This window comes from Odontesthes bonariensis, chromosome 5 (genome assembly GCF_027942865.1).
Source record: "Odontesthes bonariensis isolate fOdoBon6 chromosome 5, fOdoBon6.hap1, whole genome shotgun sequence".
NCBI lineage: Eukaryota > Metazoa > Chordata > Actinopteri > Atheriniformes > Atherinopsidae > Odontesthes > Odontesthes bonariensis.
The window spans coordinates 623747-642404 of record NC_134510.1 but is presented as its reverse complement, the minus strand read 5'-3'; the positions used below and the strand labels follow the sequence as shown (position 1 = coordinate 642404).

At 42.4% G+C, this 18658-nt stretch overlaps 1 long non-coding RNA gene and 1 other non-coding gene across 2 annotated transcripts; one reads left to right on the top strand and one right to left on the bottom strand.

Annotated features, from left to right (window-relative positions):
* Positions 1-1674: 1674 nt before the first annotated feature.
* Positions 1675-1746, bottom strand: trnat-ggu (transfer RNA threonine (anticodon GGU)). The gene has a single exon. It is a non-coding gene; the product is annotated as a tRNA-Thr (tRNA).
* Positions 1747-11272: 9526 nt separating this feature from the next.
* LOC142379602 (uncharacterized) lies at positions 11273-11746 on the top strand. Its single transcript, XR_012769781.1, has 3 exons — positions 11273-11301; positions 11391-11461; positions 11627-11746. It is a non-coding gene; the product is annotated as an uncharacterized LOC142379602 (long non-coding RNA).
* The last annotated feature ends 6912 nt before the right edge of the window (positions 11747-18658 follow it).

The following is an 18658-nucleotide window of genomic DNA, read 5'->3' as shown; positions in this document are numbered from 1 at the left end:
GAGGGATCGAATATAAGGGAGCTTGAAACGTCGCTGGTCAAAGCTATGCAGGAGAGCCTAAAGAAACTATTAAATGTAAAATGTGTTTTTGTCCTTTACAAAAGGGGAAAATTCAAAGCAAAGGTTAGCAACCCTGCAACCACTGACATGGATGCAAAACACGAGCCGCTGAAAGACAAAGTAGAGCCAGCAGATCAGCTGCTACACGAAAGGACCCATTTACTTATTCAAATATTAACAGCTCCGAGTGGCTAAAATCTTTTAAATCAACAATATTTCATTGATCGGGGACAAAAGTCGCTGTGTGAGGTGTGCCCAGACACAATGAGAGATGACTGCTGTCACGCTGCCTTGGGAGCGGCTGATTGAGAATACGGTGGCGTCGGTGTAAAAACAACTAATAACAAACTCTATCATGGGGCACAATACTCTGCAAATGTCCCGCAGATCAGTGTGCCTTGTGCAGGAGGCAGAAGCGTCACAACATTCGAGCAGCTGCCAGCAATAAGATTAAAGCCCTGTCTAACGGGGCAGCAGCAGGGCGTGAGGCAGAGCCAAGGAGCATAGCAGAGCCGGCTACAGCAGAGCAGAACCGGGCAGAGCAGGGCACGGGAGAGCACAGCAGAGCAGGGCACAGCAGGGCAGAGCATAGCAGGGTACAGCAGAGCACAGCAGAGCAGGGCTCAGCAGGGCAGAGCAGGGCAGAGCACGGCAGAGCAGGGCAGAGCAGGGCAGAGCAGGGCAGAGCAGAGCAGGGCAGAGCAGGGCCTGAGCGGGGCGGGGATGTGAGCACAGTCACCCGCTGTGATGGCTACTGCTGTGGTTATGTCCAGCTGTAACAGCTTATGCTTCTTATGCTGCTCCAGAACACAGCAGCTTTAATGCTGCATAGAAGCAGCCGTCGCTTTGCATCGAGCTGTTGCATGTCATGAAACACTAAAACAAATGTGCTGCAGCCATAATCCTAACAACGCCAACAGCAGCCCCAGTGACAGCTATTTCATCTCAAGGCTGCACTCACAATCGCAGCTAGCTGTTCGAGGAGCTCCTCTATACATTTGAATGCAGTGGTGTAGCTTGTGTACATGCAGCCACGCTGAAGGACTCTTTATGTGGTCTGCAACATATCCGCATACCAAACGTATTGTGTCACGCGCAGCCCTGACTTCCCTTGTATTGTGGGAGATGCAATGTGAAGACCGTTTGAGGTAATGCGAACATTTCCTCCAATTGTAAAGTTCTGCCTTCCAGACAGCAAGAGAAAAATACGCCTACATTTCTCACTTAATACACGCACGACTGTTTTCACATCACAGTTTCACAGTTCCATCGTTATCGATATTTCGGTCACTTCCTGGTCTGATTTAGTCAATATCATTACAAGTTAATACTCTATCATAGTTGAGCTGCAACACTTTATGAAACATAGCGTCACCAACTTTACATGCTGATCATGTGTTAACAACGCCTTACCTAAACAGTTTGGTCAGTTCTTGGCTGGCTTTGGGCTGCGACATCATTTTGTTAGGCTAAGAAATAAATGGTCCTGGTTAGCAAGACATCATGGTTTGTGATCATTCAAAGAGGCACCACTGAGGATGCTGTGATGGTGGTAACAAGGCTGAACTTTGACTTTAAGTGCTGGATCGAACATCTGTTGATTATTAACTGCTACGCCCAACGTAGGCTCAAACCCACGACCCTGAGATTACCTGTCTCATGCTCTACCGACTGAGCTAGCCGGGCTGTTACCTGTACGGTGATCAGCTGGAGGAGCGGAGGGGGCCGGCTTAACGGAATGTAGGGACAGAGGGCGCTACTGTGGCCGACGGCTTGGCAGGAGAAGCATGGGTTGCGTGAGCCAACATGACCAGGAGCTCGGTGTCCAGGACGGACCAGTCCAGGCGAACACCCGACTGTGACAGAACAGAGGCGGCTTTTGAGTCCAGCTCGACTCGGCGCCAGTGGCACGGAAACTGGGGGTGCGGGAGGTGCGGCAGCACCCCCTGGTGGCGGAGCTTCGAAACTGACATGAAAATAAAGCTACGGCTATTTTTTTTTTTTTTTATTTCAAACTGTTGTTTTCCGCTCTGCTGATATGATATATTGTGTTCATGAAGTGGGATGGCAATATCTTAGCTCTTAAAATAATAAATAAATATTTAAATAAATACAATTTGTTGTGTGGACAATCAGATTTTCTTTTGTCCTGACGTGATTGAGATTCCTCGAAACAAAACCCGCGAGCCCGCTGTGTTAAGATTAGCAAAGAGAAGCAAACATGTCGCAGAAGAGGATTTCGTCTTTTTTTCAAAGCCTCCCCAATAACAAACTTTTGAAGAATAGTAATCCACAGCCCAACGCATCGGACGAAGAATATTACCAAGCACTGGAGCATCAGGACAAGGTAGCTGCTGCCGCTGATACTGATGTGATCCCTGTTAGCACTGCTGCTAGCCCTTCGCAGGATACTGAGGAGAGTGTCGGGGGAACAGGGACATCACCTCTGCCATCAGAGCCGTTTCAGCCGCAAGCTTTGGATTTTCCAGCAAAACAATTCGGGACTGAAACTTTTACCAGATCCTTCAAATCAGCATGGTTTGGAAAATGGAAGTGGCTGCATTACCTAAAAGATGTGGACAAAGCTTTGTGTTACACCTGCGTGTCTGCGGTCGAGAAAGGTCTTATACAGGAGGAGAAGACGAGAGCAGACGCGGTGTTCATTAGAGGGGGCTTTTCGAATTGGCGTAAAGGGCAGATTATAGTTCTGCGTCTATCGTCTTGACGTGTTGCTTTGCTCTGGTCGCGAACCACTTTTCATGTCATGGTTCTGCAACCATAACATGACTCTCGCGAGTCGCGAGAACTTCGGTGGGGGGAGTGTATATTCCGCTGACACGCTGATCCTGGTCAAAACAACAAAGGCGCGTCTGCAAGATACTATGGAGATGGATATGGAGAAAGGATTCTGCTATTGGAGTTGGCGAAAAGACGAAGGAGGAAGCGTAGGTGGTCTGTACGCCCGTTGAACCAGACCAGGGAAGAGACTGGGGAGTTTGCTACACTTGTTAAACCCGGAAAAGCACACCGACGACCAATCACAGCCGCTTTTGTCCGCGCACTTCCGTTGGTGGTCTGCGTGCGTCTGTCGCGTAGTCAGGATTTTTTTAAGGTGCACGAGAACGCGCGCAGAGCCTCTGCGTGGGGGAGTGGTCAAGATTTTGACGCTCGCAGAGGCTATGCGTCCGAGCGTCAGAGGCTTTGCGTCTGAAGCATAAATCAGGCTTTAAGCCACCAACAAATTCAGGGAGCATGAGAGATCGACATTTCACCTGGACGCCGTGAATAAAGTTGCTGCACTTAATAACACCCCAATCAGCGCTTTACTCTCCAACGTGGTGGCAAAAGATCAGAAAACTGCCAGGGTCGTTCTGAACGAGGCGTTCAGGTCGGTGCGCTATTTGCTCCGACAGGGCTTACCACTCCGTGGCCACGACCATCGGGACGGTAATTTTTGGGTAATGATGCTGGATCGCACCGAGTCTCTTCCTGAAGCTCGCCAATGGATGCTGCGGAGAGATAATTGGCTCTCGGATACGATCCAAAACTAAATGATTGACCAGCTTGCACATGCTGTGCAGCGAAAGTTGGTACAGGAGGCAAATTGTTCAAGTTACTTCGGGTTGACAGCTGATGGCACCACAGACATCAGCTCATCGGAACAGTTTTCCTGCCATCTACATTACGTGGATTCTGAAATGGGCAAACAAAGTGTTTTTTTGGGGTTCTACAGTGCACCAGATTCCACGGCAGACACTCTGTTCAGGTGCATTGTTGACATATTTTTGCGACTGAACCTGCCTATTGAAAAGCTGCAGGGCTACTGCTTTGACGGGGCAAGCAACATGGCCGGAAGAATAAGTGGAGTGCGGACGCGTCTGGCAGAACTTTGCCCTGGCTCATTGTTCGTCCATTGCTGTAACCACTCGTTAGACCTGGCGTTGCAAGAGGTGGCGCGGGATGTTTCTCTGATAGCGGAAATCTTCAACTTTGTGCAGAGCGCCTCCACTGTCATCCGGGAGTCTGCGAAACGAATGACTCTCTACCAGAGCCTGTTCTCAGAGGGGGAACCTGTCACCAACCTAGCAGCGCTGTGTCCCACAAGGTGGTGTGTGAGGACCAGGGCTTTAAGCAGACTGCTACAGGGTTACGGGCCGCTCCTCCAGACCCTACGCACTCTACAGGAGGACAGAACTGTTCGCGGCGAGACTCGCCAGAAAATATCTGGACTCCTGAAGCAAGCGCAGAAAGCCAGAACAGCGTACGGTCTGCTTTGCTGTGAAGCGATGTTTGGGCCATGCGAGACAGTGGCAAAGAGTCTGCAGGGTGACAACGCGAGTGTGTCCGGCGCACTTGAGTGCATCCTCGTTCTCAAGGAGCGCATGGGTAAGAATCCGATTCCTTCATTGTATAAGCCAACAATTATATTTGTGTTTTCATGACCAAACAAAATATAGGCCAATAAATAGGCCTACTAAGATATGGTATTTATAAATCATTCTGGCCTGAGTTTGACATCCCTGGCCTAGGCTAAATATAAATACTGTATATATGACACATTCTTTGTTATTATACTTGTAGGTGCACTGAGGGGAGATAGAGCTGTGGACACAATATTGCAGAACACCGTCCCGTTTTTGGGATACCGCCGCGGTGGAGGATCTAGCGGATTGTGCAGCAGAGGCGAAATGGAGACGGGAATTTTTCGAGGCGGTGGACTTGATGAATTCCGAGCTTGATCGCCGTTTTGACCAAGCAGGAATGTCAACAGCGGCAAGGAGAGAGAAGGTGCTGCTGGATTCTGCCAGGGGCCTCATGTCTGACAGTGATGATGTCAGTGCCCTTCAGCTGCCAATGCAGGATTTTGAGTCTATCGCCCTGCAACTGAAAATGCTGGGTGGCCTGACCAAGGACCAAGCATTTCACACAGTCAATGACCTGGGTCGCTTCATGGCAGCGCTTCATCCCCAAACTAGAGGCCTCTTCTCAGAAGTGGAGAAGCTTATCCACCTGTGCCTCTGTTTACCTGTGTCAACTGCATGCTCGGAAAGATCCTTTTCAGCTCTGCGCCGCCTGAAAACCTGGCTCCGCAGCACGGTCAGTCAGTGCAGACTGACCCACATGGCCCTACTCCACGTCCACAAAGACATCTTGGACGATTTAAATCTTCAGGATGTAATTGGAGAATTTATCCACCGCACTCCAGAGCGCAAATCTACGTTTGGAGTGAGTAAATGATGTTTACTTGAATGCTTACCTGAATTTTTCTTTAATGTTTTTTTAACTGCCGTGAAGTAATGCACCTTAATGATTGATGAATGTATTGTTTTGTTTAGGCCTATTTTTTTTTAAATATGATATGTGGGATATGTGTTTTTTTTTTATTTTACAACCACTGGGATCCTATTTGACCCCAATAAGGGAGTTTGTCTGCACTTAAACTGTCAATCAATAAAACCAGTGTATCCGTGGTCTATGGGTTCACTCAAAATGGAATGCTGTGTGCTGTGTGTTGTGTGCCACGTTGTAATAGAGTAGGCCTAATAGGTCTATAATAATAATAATGTGACAATGTATTTATTTTTATTTAATATCAGCTGCACTGAAAAGCAATACAGTAACTCTGCCGCAACAAAGGGGGAAATGGCAAGTCATTGGGTTATGCTATTTTCATGTATAGCACCGCCGAGTGCTTTGTGTTTAATTGCTATTTTCAGTGCCGTAGGTAGTGCTGGCAAGAGCGAGTTCATGAGTTGCTACCATTGATTCTGATTGCTACAGAAATGATTGTGTTGTGTGTACCAACTCTTTGGTGGATTCTGAAGGAGTGAGTCAGATGGGATTTGCCATGCCCTAAAATTGATTAGAATGCAGGAAATTGCATCTAAAAAAATTTTTTTTTCTGGGGGAGGGCCCCCAGACCCCCGTTCAAAAGTTTGCCACCCACTAACAGCACCCCCTGCCAAAAATGTCTTCCCGTGCCTCTGCTCGGCGCTCGGGATAAACAGAGCGGGATCGGCCGAGCGGAACACAGCCGTGAAATCAGAAGAAGGAGCGACCTGCCGGTGTTCTGTCGATTTCTCCTACTCGTCGAGAAATGCTACCTTGTGTTTTTGCGCATGCGCAGAGACAATTTTCTAAGTTTTCGTTGTCCCGCCCATCATGTTTTGCTACCCTTTCTCCTACTAAGGTAAGAGAAATCGAGGAGAAATTTTTCATTCGTTTTCGTTTTCACACCCATAATTATTTATAATTATTTGCTACCCTAACGGTGAGTAACATCCTCAAAATCCTGATTCCTTTTGGAAGACATGCAAAGTAATAAAACACTTATCGTATTAACAAGCAGTTAGCTTAACATGCACAAAATGCATTGTTGCTCATGTTGTGGGGGTAGTATGTGTGCAGTGTGGTTGTCGGTGTGATGTTGTGAGTGAGTTTATGCATGAATTGATTTGATTATTGATTTTATTATGTAAAGCACTTTGTGCTGCTTTTTTTTTATTATGAAAGGTGCTATATAAATAAAGTTTGATTTGAGTTTATTTGATTTGATTAATTAATAACAGCGATGCTGTTTTTAGAAATGGAAGAAAACTGGAGAAAAAATTACAAGCACCTTTCAGAGGGACTATACCCAGAAGGGTATAGTAAGTCCCAAAGACAGAACCTCAGAAGGTTCACCGGAAAATTCACACTCAAGGGTGAGTATCTGAAATGCATTCAAATGTAGCTATTGCGGTACATGGATTCATCTGTAATGATTTTTTTTTTTTTTAATGAATTTTCACTTCAGATGATGAGCTCTTTTTTGGACAGAAGAGGGCCATCAGAACCAAAGAAGATGCTCAAAAAATTTTCCATGAATTTCACAGTTCACCAATGGGGGGGCATTCTGGAATAATCAAAACCAGAAATGCCATTTGCTCCAGATTTTACTGGAAAGGAATGAGCTTGGACATTGATACCTGGGTATGTTCTCTCAAGTTTCTTTTCTATTTTTGTTATTTATGTCTTTCAACTTTTATTAAGCTATATAAATGTTAATTATTGAAGGTGCTGGAATGTGACAAGTGCCAGAGGGTTGGAAAACCCTTGGCAACTTCAGAGCCACTACAATGCATTAAGGTAACTCAGTAGACCTGTAGTAACACTCTTATTTAGTATACTGTCATTAAAGTGCCAACCCAACATTTCTCTAACTACTCTTTCTATGCATTTTTTTGTATTATCTCCTGCTTATATTATTCTTGAATACATTGTCTTCTTAAAATTATCCAGGTTTTGTATCCCCTCTTGTTTATATTGCTTGCTTGTATTTATTATTCGGTTTGATTGTGGTACAACGCTGTAAATTTTCTCAATCTGGAACTGAAAGTAATTTTGTTTTACTTCATAGGTGTCTGCTGTCTGGGAGCTGGTGGGGATAGATTTAACAGGGCCCTTACCCATAACTGGGGACGGGTTTAAATACATCCTCACAGCTACAGACTACTTCTCTAAATGGGTAGAGGCATTTCCGTTGAAGACGAAGACTGCAGCAGAAGTGGGACGCCATATTTGCACAATTGTATATAGACATGGTTGCCCAAAAAGAATTCTGTCAGACCAGGGAAGGGAATTTGTTAATGATGTATGTGCCTGTACAATCCTGAATTTGCAACTTTTTGGGGTTGTGTTTGTTTCTGTCTTTTTTTTTTCTTTTTTTTTTAATAATTCCTGTTATTTCAGCTGAACAGAAGCCTCTGCGAGTTGTTAGACATTGAAAGAAGTGTCACTGCAGCCTATCATCTTCAAACAAATGGCCTGGATGAAAAGACCAACCACAACATCAAACGGTAAGTTTATTTATCAGGTTTTTGTAAAGCCCAGAGCTTTTTCGTGAATGTAAATGAAAAATTGTTCTTAATTGACTCGCCTGTTTAAATACAGGTAAAAAAGCAGTTTGTACTCTGCACTGCATGTTGTATGCAGTGGATGATAGGTGTGATACGTGTGGCACTAAATTGTTGGTTTATCTTGCTTAATTTCACATCTTAGAGCCCTCACAAAGCTTGTTAATGAGAGGCAGGACAACTGGGACGTGTTCTTGGAGGCAACACTGTTTTCTCTGCGCTCAAAAGTCCATACAACAACAAAACAAACACCGTTTATGTTAATGTATGGACGAGAGCCAGTTTTTCCCTCCCAGGTTCCTGTTGACATTCCGGTAAGTTAGTTTCTTTGAGTTTCTTTTTTAAAATCTCACACCCCTAGTGTAAGGTTGTTTGGGGTATTTCATCTATGACTTGTGCTCAGCTTATGCTATATTCATGATATTTTGTGGACATGATTTTTATGGGCTGTGGGATGTTTTGTCAATTTGTCCAACCTATTGAAAAGTGCTTCATTGAGTGGGAGCATGATTAAAACTGTAAAAATGACATGTCCTAATATGCTGCCATTAATCATACAGTGACATTGAGGTGATTAGTATTATATGAATATGTTTAATGGGCTTCTGAGAGTATTAAATATTATGTTAGTTTGGTGCAAATTTATAGAAAAACCTATCCGTTTATGCAGTAGCACCAAAGTCATGTCATTTTTGACAATAAATATTCACTTTTGTATTCAAGTAACATTATTTATATTTTTTCATTTCAGCTTTCCACTATAGTTTTGCCAGATGCAAACAAGTGTGATGAGGTAGTTCAAGAAAAACAAAAGGCAATGAAGATTGCAAATACAAAAGCAGCAGACAACATAGCAAACAGCCAGGAATCTCAAAGGAAGGCTTATGCCAATCGAGTCCTTAAAAAGCACAAAGACATCTCGTACAGTGTTGGTGATGAGGTCCTGCTTTTTAATATGAGGAAACAGGGAAGGAAAGGAGGACAAATTGAGCCTGATTTCTTTGGACCTTATCAAATAATCAGTCTTAGTGGCAAGCTTCTTATGCTGTCAAATTCGGAAGGGAAAGTGTTGAAGAACAAGTACAGCATTAACCACTTGAAGCCGTACAAAAGGAGCCAGACTTCCCCCTGTCAGGAATCAGAGGATTCCACAACAACAGACAAAGTAAAGTATAAAAAAACACAGCATTAAAGACCTGCATACATGTGCCTTACGTGAAGTTCCTGCCTACCACTCTGATTAAAAAAATGTAGGACAACTTCATATGTCAATATAATTGTGCATGTCATTAAAGCCACAGCAGCTGCCGTCTAAAGAGGACAACATTAAAGAGAGAGGTTGTATTCAATAAACTTTGTGGGCCCTATTCTGACCGTCTGGGTATGAAGACTCAAGACTCTCATAATAGGGCCTTTTGTGTTCACTTTGACCTGTTGGCCATTTGTTCGGCCCACCTCCGTTCTTGTTTGCATGAGGATGGTGTTGCCTTGTTCAAAAATTGATCCTTTTAAGGTAACTGTATTTTCATCCATGGATGTATATTATTACAATATATTTTGAAAATCTAAATCAATACCCAGCCCTAATATATCTTCTAAAGTGCATTATGTCCTGATCTGTGGTGAAGAGGAAATGTTATTTATTACACGAATACTTCGGTGAATTATGTCGGCTTCTTTCACTCAGCAGCCAAAGTTTTTTGTTTTTTGTTTTCTGTATCCTGTATTCAAATAGATGGAAATATGTTTGAAACAAACTTAAATAAGTATGGCATTCAGATGTTCATGTATGTTAGATTAGCAATACAATGTTACTAAGAGTCTGTCTTTGGTTCACCATTTATTCTTTCAGTTCAAAAGTTGTGGGCAGCAAAGGATCAGGGCCAGGTGGAAGCAGTTGTTGGCCCATTCGAGCTGTACGACACATCTTTTGGCACACTGCATGGGACTGCATGGCTGGCTGATGATGTAAGAAAGCAAATTATATTGAGAAAAGCTCTGAATGAGATACAAAAACTTTTTAGAAATGTTCTATTTTTTTGTCTTTGGTTTGCATTGCAGGTTATTGATGCATACTTGTACAGTGTGATTGAAAAAAAGAAGGTAAGTTTGAATATTTTTGGTTCTCATTGGTTCTTCTCTCCCTGCACTTCAATCCATATGTTTTTCTAACTCTTTACCCTGTAAATATTCATTTTTAATACTTCGGCTCTGTCTGCATTCTGGCTGAAAGCACCATGATATTAATTTCAGATTGAATCTCTGTAACAACTAAAAAACTTTTTTTGACAGAAACCTATTCACCTGCTCAATTCCGCTGTGTCCACCTCATTGTTTTCAGGGCGATTCAACCCCCTCGAAAAGGTAATTAAGTTGTCACAGTTAATTATATTGACGTACTGTATGTTAAAAAATACATTAATGATAACTTGGTGTCGAATTGATTCCCCAGATGAAGTTTCCAGTGGAGGACATCTGGTTTTGTCCTGTGAATGTTGGGTCTCATTGGATTTTGGTGGTGTGTTTAAACCTCTTTGCTTGTTACTGTGTGCTGTGGAATATTTCACATGGATGAGAACATTACTTTAATGCCCTAAACATTTCCAGATTGTCAAAATGTTGGAGACAGTCCTTTTGCTGGTTGATCCTCTGGGAAATGAAGTTTCACATGAGAGAAAAGTGCTTCGAAACTGGACGTAATGCTTAGGTTTAGAAACACATTGGTGATCTTTGTAAGCTTAATCTTCAATTTTACAGATAGATAGAGACTTTATTGATCCCGAAGGAATACAGTCATTTTAAAGTGTTGGTAATGATGGCAGTTTTCGTGATATATGATCATCGTGTGTGAATTTGTGTTTTTTTTTTAACTCTTTTGACAATTAGAAACTAGACTGTCAACACAAGAAAACATGGACAGTCCAAAAAATGCCCCACAACATACAGCAGGATGCCTGGAGCTGTGGCGTTTTGGTGTTGATGGTAAAAAAATAAATTACTATTATAATAGAAAATTTCTAAAATTACTTTTTCCAACATACTAAAATCCTCTTCCTGTCTATTTGTGTAGAAAATCTCTTAACCTTTTTATTGTATTTTTCTCTTCTTCTTTTCTCTTTTCTTTTATGGGCGCCAGACTTGTGCTGACCTAACGTTTTTAGTGTAGACTTAATAAACATCACAAACAACTTGAAATTTCTTGACCACTAGCATATGAACTGTAATATCATTTTGCAGTTTGCTCAAGAATACATGGAGCATGGGAATGTTGCCATGACGGAGACATTGCCACAAGCTGTTGCACAAGCACAGTTTGATGTAGCTTGTGCACTGCTTCAGTCAAAAGGTGAGTGGTATCAAACACTGATTTAAGTTGACTGTATTTTATTACTATGTACGTTCAGTTCTAAATCTTACAAAATCCATGGGTTACAGGGAAAGCAGATGATTATTGTGTGGTGTGCTCCTATCTGGAAACTGATGCTGATACCAGCATGATCGAAATGGTAAAGTTCATGAAATTTATGCTTTGTAGGGCACAAAACCCACTTGATTATCGCTATGAAAAGATCATGGGTTGGGTTAAACAGATATGCAACCTTTACAGCCATAGTGCTTTGTATTGATTTTTCAATTTACATATATTATGATTTTTTTTTTTTTTTTTGTAGGTGCAGTGCGATCTCTGCAGTCGGTGGGCACATTTTCAATGTGCCAATTATAAGAAACACTGTGGCACAAAATACATGTGCCCAAAATGTGTTTGCGGGGCTTCCGGCAGTGCAGTGGCCTGAGTTTTGGGATCCCACATGGCTTGGCTGGCAGGTTTCCGGGCTGGCAGGTTTCCGGGCTGCAATTTGGCTTGCGAACCATGCAGCTTGGTACAAACGGGGAGATCCCAGGAAGGAGCACCTTATATGTGGATCTGGATGGTTGATAAGCGATTGCCAGCACCTGGTGAGTCTGCCATGTTGAATTTGCGGCTAGCCTTCATATCTAATAAAGGTTTCACCAAAATTCATAGCTCTCAGAGTCTCTAAAAGAAAATCAGGTTCAATTCTGTCAAACGCCTTCTCAGCATCCATAGAAAGTATTGCCAGGGGGTACCTCCTTCTTTTAGTAATATCGATAACATGAAACAACCTTCGAATATTGTCTGCTCCTTGTCGGTTCTTAACAAAACCTGTTTGGTCTGCATGAATAATTTTTGGAATTATTTTCTCCAGAGATGCTATTATTTTAGACAAGATCTTATAGTCGGAGTTGAGAAGACTGAGGGGTCTATAGTTACCGCACTTTTGTACATCTTTTCCAGGTTTAGGAAGTAATTTTATTGTTGCAAGTTCTAAAGATTGAGGAAGTGCTGTCTTTTCGAATGCTTCCTTGATCATGTTTGTAAGAGGGGTAAATAGTTTGTTTGAAAAGGTTTTAAAGTATTCAATTGGAAAGCCGTCTGGCCCTGGGGCTTTATTATTTTGAAACGATTTAACAGCAAGTCGAACCTCCTCTTCACTTATTTCACCCTCCAGTGTGTCTTTGTCAGTTGTGTTAATCTTGGGTAATTGTAATTGATTTAAAAATTGTTTTATATCTACATTATCTCTGCCAAGTTCAGATGTATATAACGATTGATAATATTTTTTGAATTCCAAATTTATGTCTTTTGTATTTTCTAAATATCTTCCTTCATCTGTTTTAATACTTTGAATAAATTTTTTATTATCCTCCTTTTTTATCTGCCACGCCAGTAATTTGCTTGTTTTATTGCCGAATTCGTAGTAGTGATATTTTGTTCTAGCCATTGCCGCCTCAGCTTTACTGGTACACAGGATGTCATATGAAATCCGCTTTTGTTTTAATACACTAAGTAATTCTGGTTGTTTTGTTCTTGAATGGTCAATCTCCAAAATCCTTATATCTTTTTCTTATTGAGAAATCTGTTCCCTTTTTTGTTTGTTTTTATATGAAACATATGAAATAATGTGCCCCCTCATATAAGCTTTGAGGGCTTCCCACAGGGCTCTCAAGTCTCACGCAATGAGCGTGAGACACACGCATTTCAACAAGTTCACACGCTCACACGCCACACATGCCATTTCTCACGCTGAGAAATGATCAACTTCGTCGCACAGAAATTCTAATGGCCGATACTATAAACGAGTCAATGGCAGGTTACTGTGCGCTGGTACAGCTCAGAATAGCTCTGGTACAGCTGTCTTGAGTTAGCAACCCATCGGCAAATCACGAAATAGAATTTCTCAGCCAATCAGAAAACAGAATTTCTTGTTGCCGGGTGTGAAATAGCTTTCAGCTGCAAGCACGCGTCCCATGAATGCACAGCGGACATAACCTATTATGCTTTGAATGCGTGCAGAAGTTGTAGACGAGCTGGAGGTGGAAGAGAACCGTCAGGATCATCAGCAGGTCATATCTTCATTTATTTGAATCTTTTATTAGTTACTATAGTTTTCCTACTCCTTGTAAAAGACCAATACCTGCCGATTAAAGTGTTCGTTGGAGTAGTAGACCTAAATATTCAGCACACACCCTTTGACATGAGCAACTTAATGAAAAATGAAAAATATGTAGGAGTGTAATTAGGCTTCCGTGGTTAATTCTTTTCAAAGGTGACTGGTATGAGCAGATTCCCAATAAGGCTATCTACAATTGCCAAACTGGTATTAGTTCTGCCACACTGAAATGCTGATGCAGAGAGGGTTTTTTCCATGGTGGGGCTCAATAAAACCAAGACCAGGAACATGTTGGCTCTGAATGGAACTCTGTCATCCATCATGACTGTGAAAATGGCTGACATTGAGCCACAGTGCTTTAAATGGGAGCCCCCAATATCAGTCATCAAGCATCAAAATCTGCCACAAACACTTACAACACTCATAAACAAACACACACAGAGAGGGACTGCTCAAGGGGCCCATTTGGGGTTATGTTTGTTTTTCTTAATTTAATTTGTCTGTTTTTTTGTTTGTTAAGACTTTGCATACCTAAAACAATTTATTTTAAAATATAGCAGAATTTAGTGTAAAAGTGAAGATTTGTGATTTTGGTATAAATAAAACAATTTATTTGTTCTTTAAGTAGCTAGTTTATGGCGATGGGATACTGCAAGGGACCCCCCCCCAAAAAAACCCGAAAGAAACCCCCCCACGCACACGGCCCGGCCCCTGCCCCGCCCGAATCTCACTCCAAGCAAACTTGAAAACTTGAGAGCCCTGGCTTCCCATATATTTGAATGTGAGGAGGAATTCAAATTTACTTCCAGATATATATCGATTTTGGTATTCATAAAAGTAACAAATTCAGGGTCTCTAAGAAGATATTCCCTGAATCTCCATCTAGGAGAAGTAGAAACAGGTTGATCAAATTCTAATTTTGTCACGCCCAGGGACTCATTTTTAGTTTCATGTTTTAGGTTATGTTTTTGTGTTCAGTTCATGTCTTGGTTTTGAGTTTTGAGTTTTTAGTTTTGCCATGGTTTTTCCCCTCACTTCCCTCACTCAGGTAATTAGTTCATTCCCCTCACCTGTCCATTGTCTCCAGCTGCACTCACTCTCCAATCACTCCCAGCCCTCTATTTAGTCTCTTGTCTCCCCTGTCTGTTTGTTGGTTCCTTGTTTGTCACCTGCCCTCCATGCCATGCCACAACCCGTATCGTCTCAAGTTAAGTATTTATTCCATGCCATGCTTAGTTCTTTGTTTATTTTTTCACAGCCTGTTTTTTTTAATCCAGCTAAGCCGCACCTTTCGTTTGAAAATTTGTTTGTTTTGTTTGTTAATAAACAAAGGTAAAACCTTTTGAAAAATCCACGTCCTCCATCCTCACCAAACCTGACAAATTTCATTTGTATGGGGTTATGGTCCGAGATCGTAGCTGCAAAATAAGTACAGGTTTTAATTTGTGACAAAAGTGAGTGTGAGGTCAAAAACATGTCAATTCTTGAATATGTGTTGTGGACATTGGAATAGAATGAAAAGTCTTTGCTGGTTGGATTACATAAACGCCATACATCCCCCAATCCTAATTCCTTCATAGCCACCGCCACCGCTGCTCCAGATAGCGCAGCAGGTTTAGAAGAAGAACGATCCATTGTTGGATTTAGAACCAGGTCATAATCGCCACCAAATATACATGGAGCTTCAACCGCTGCCAGATTTAGAATGAAATCATTAAAGAATTCTGGATTGTCTAAATTTGAGCCATATAAAGATACAAGTATTACCCTGCTTGTATTTATTACACAGTCTATCAAAACCAATCTGCCAGCTCTATCATTTTCCATATAATTTAACCGAAATCTGAGGTTTTTATTGATAAGTAAGGCTACACCTCGGGCTTTGGATGAAAAAGAAGAATAAAATACATGACCAACCCAATCCCTGCGCAACTTTAAATGTTCTAAATCTGTGAGATGGGTCTCTTGAATAAAGGCGATGTCTGTGTCTTGTTTCTTAAAGTATGATAGAACTTTCTTCCTTTTAATGGGGTTGTTAATCCCTCTAACATTCAATGAAATACAGTTTAGTAATCCTGTCTTATTCATTTAAGTATTATGAACAAATATTCTGGTTAAGTAACATGAGATGTTCATAATGATACGAAAGAAGAATGATACGATTGCGTTAATAGTCATGGTACATTGTCACCTTGCAAAGGAAATGTTCTATCCCTCATCCCGAACAGTGGACAGGAAGGTCTCCACCTCAGATGGGGTTGTAACAAGTTTAAATCCACCTCCGTGTCAGATTCTCAGTTTAGCAGGGTAGCGGCTCGCGTATTCAATATTTTTCTCCCGTAGTTTTTTCTTCACCTCGTTGAAAGCGAGCCTTTTGCGTTGCACCTCGACACTGTAATCTGGGTAAAATGAGACTCGATTATTATCCAACTGTACCGTTCCCTTGTCCCTGGCCAAACGGAGTACTTTGTCTTTGTCTCTGAAATTCAGAAATTTCACGAGGATCGGTCTGGTCCGCTCCGACGCTCTCCCCAGGCGGTGGGCTCTCTCGATGATAACCGGGGCTGGGAAGTGTTCCTCCCCGAGAAGTCGTAGGATTAGTCACTCCACGTAACCAACCATGTCGGTACCTTCGGCCCTTTCTGGGATGTTTATAATTTTAATATTTGATTTCCTGCTCCGGTTTTCCAAATCGTCCGTTTTCTCCTTCAGGAAAGTTATTTCCTTCTCCATTTTGTGTATGCGTACTTGTGCATAAGAGAGGTTGTCTTCGTTAGCTCCAATTCTGGTCTCCATTTCCTGCACTTGTTCAGCCAGCGTTGAAAATGACTGTTCTATCTTTGTTAATGATTGTTGGACACAATCTATTTTTTGATTTATATGCCCAGTGAGCTCTTCTTTCGATTCACGGATAGCCTTCATCAGGGATTTCAATGTTAGTTTCTCTTGATCAGCCGCCATCTTCCCCACGTGAGAGGACTCTTTCTTAAGCCGACAAAAAATTTCCAAAAACGACTAAGATTCGGTACCAAATTAGTCAGGTACCAGTAGTGAGTATTCGTCCACTGTTTCAGGAGTTAGTTCTATGTCTGGAGCAATATGATCGTTGGTATAAAACCATCTCCGCTGGGGTATACCTGGAGCTCACGGACACACGTCTGCCTGCAGCAGCTGCATCAATTAAGATGGTTTACCCATCTTTGATTAAAGAACAGTATAACACCCCCGCCTTTCCACTTACCGCCCCTCGTACTCAGGTCTCTATCCGCTCGTACGGCTGTGAAGCCGGGTGTGTCCACACATGAGTCTGGTGTGTTGTGGTTCAGCCAGGACTCAGACAGATCAAACTGCTCTCCTTATACAGCCGTTGGTTCCGCACAAGCGCCTCTAACTCATCACACTTGTTAGGCAGTGAGTTAGCGTTTCCCATGATCACCGAGGGCAGAAAAGGTTTGTACCTCCACCTCCTGTTGTGCCTCTTTGCCTTTAGTTTCGCTCCAGCTCTGCATCCACGGTACAGCTTTTTAAGCTCGGTCGGAATTGGATGTTTAATTCCGCGTCCAATCCTTGACAGTGCCACCAGTTCTTTTGTGTACACTGCTTTAGTAGTAGTGCACATTGTCAAAAAAATTTATTAAAACAAAAAAGCAGATCAATAAAAACTAACTAAAAATGTTTAGATAGAAACAAATAATTATATAAACGATGAGAAAAATTGAGAGCTACACAGACTTGCTGCCGATAAGGTCGGCGCATAGCAACCGCTATCTATATATATATATATATATAGAGTCATATATATATAACTTAATCTTTAATTGAAGTGAAGTTCACCTCACTAGAGTTGACTTTTTTGACCAACTCAAGCACTCAAGTGAATTGTTTTAAAATTTAGATTCTTTTGATTCAGACGCTGTCTTTTTGACCATAAGATGGCAAACTGGAGAGGAAAAAGGGTTCAACAACTTGCTAGACACACTGAAACACAGAATCAACGAACAATCAGCTGGACTCAAGACATGACCACTTGGGACATCGCTCGTCGAGACCGATGGTAAACAGATGTTACGAACAGGAGGACTGCGTCTCGGAACCACTTAAGCTCAAAATAAGATCCAATCTCTGTCAGGCCTTGGAGGTGATGTGCGTTTGGTTGGTGCCAAGAGATGCAGTAATATGATTATCAATTACTTCAAAGTTGTTAGCCATTAACCCATTGATAGTGAGGAGAATTAGGACCCAATTTTTAGAGAAATTCCAGTATATCTTTCTATTCTCTTGCCCTTACACAAATCCATAATTTGTTTCCTATACCACAATACATGTCCCACATGCAATCAAGTTCTTACAACCCACACTTTTCCTGTTTGTAACAAGTCATTATTGAATGTTTCTTTCTATCAGAACCAGACAGAGGACCACAAATGCGTCACGTTTAACAGTTTGAGTTACAGGGGAAAGGGAGTTGGGACCGACTCTGGTATCGAACCCGGGTCGCTGGCTTGGCAGGCTGGTGTGCTATCCACTGTGCTATGGTCCAGGTGCCTGTGTGTGTGTGTCCCCCAGTGGTCGAGCGGCGTCCCGTGTAGGTGGTGGTAGGTCCGAGCTCACTCGCCACGGGGCTGGGAGTCCTGGGGGGGGGGGGGGGGGGGACACACACAACAGGAAAGATGACCGAAGCGGCAGTAACAGTCAAGGGTAATCCAGAAATCTTGGTAGGTAGGCGGAAGGCAGGTCAACATACCAGGGCAGGAGATCAGGGAGGGTTTCAGGCAGAAGGCAGGTCGGGTTCTCAAGGACTGGAGATCAGGCAGGGTTACAGAGCAGGTCCGGGTTAGTCAACAGGAGTCAGAGTTCTTTTGCCAGGGAACAGGTATCAGGAGCATGTACGCAGACGGTCTGACAGGGTGGAACTGACAACCAGAGCTTTATATACAGGGGTTAACGGCAGATTGAATGCAGGTGTAGCAATTAAGCAGAGCAGAGTGAGAGTAATTGAAAGCACCAGTGCTTGTTACCAGGAGCCAGGGGAGAGACCATGACACTTTCTGTAACTTTGGTCAGTTCAAACAAGAACTGTTGAGTAACTGTGAAATGGGTTTAGGATTAGGTATAATAATTTTCTTTCTGTTAATGGATGGTGCCCCTTTATCAAGGTTTCTTTAATTGAATAGTGAGTATGCTTCACAAAGAACACATTTATCTTTGTTACAAGTTCCAAAAGTAGAATAG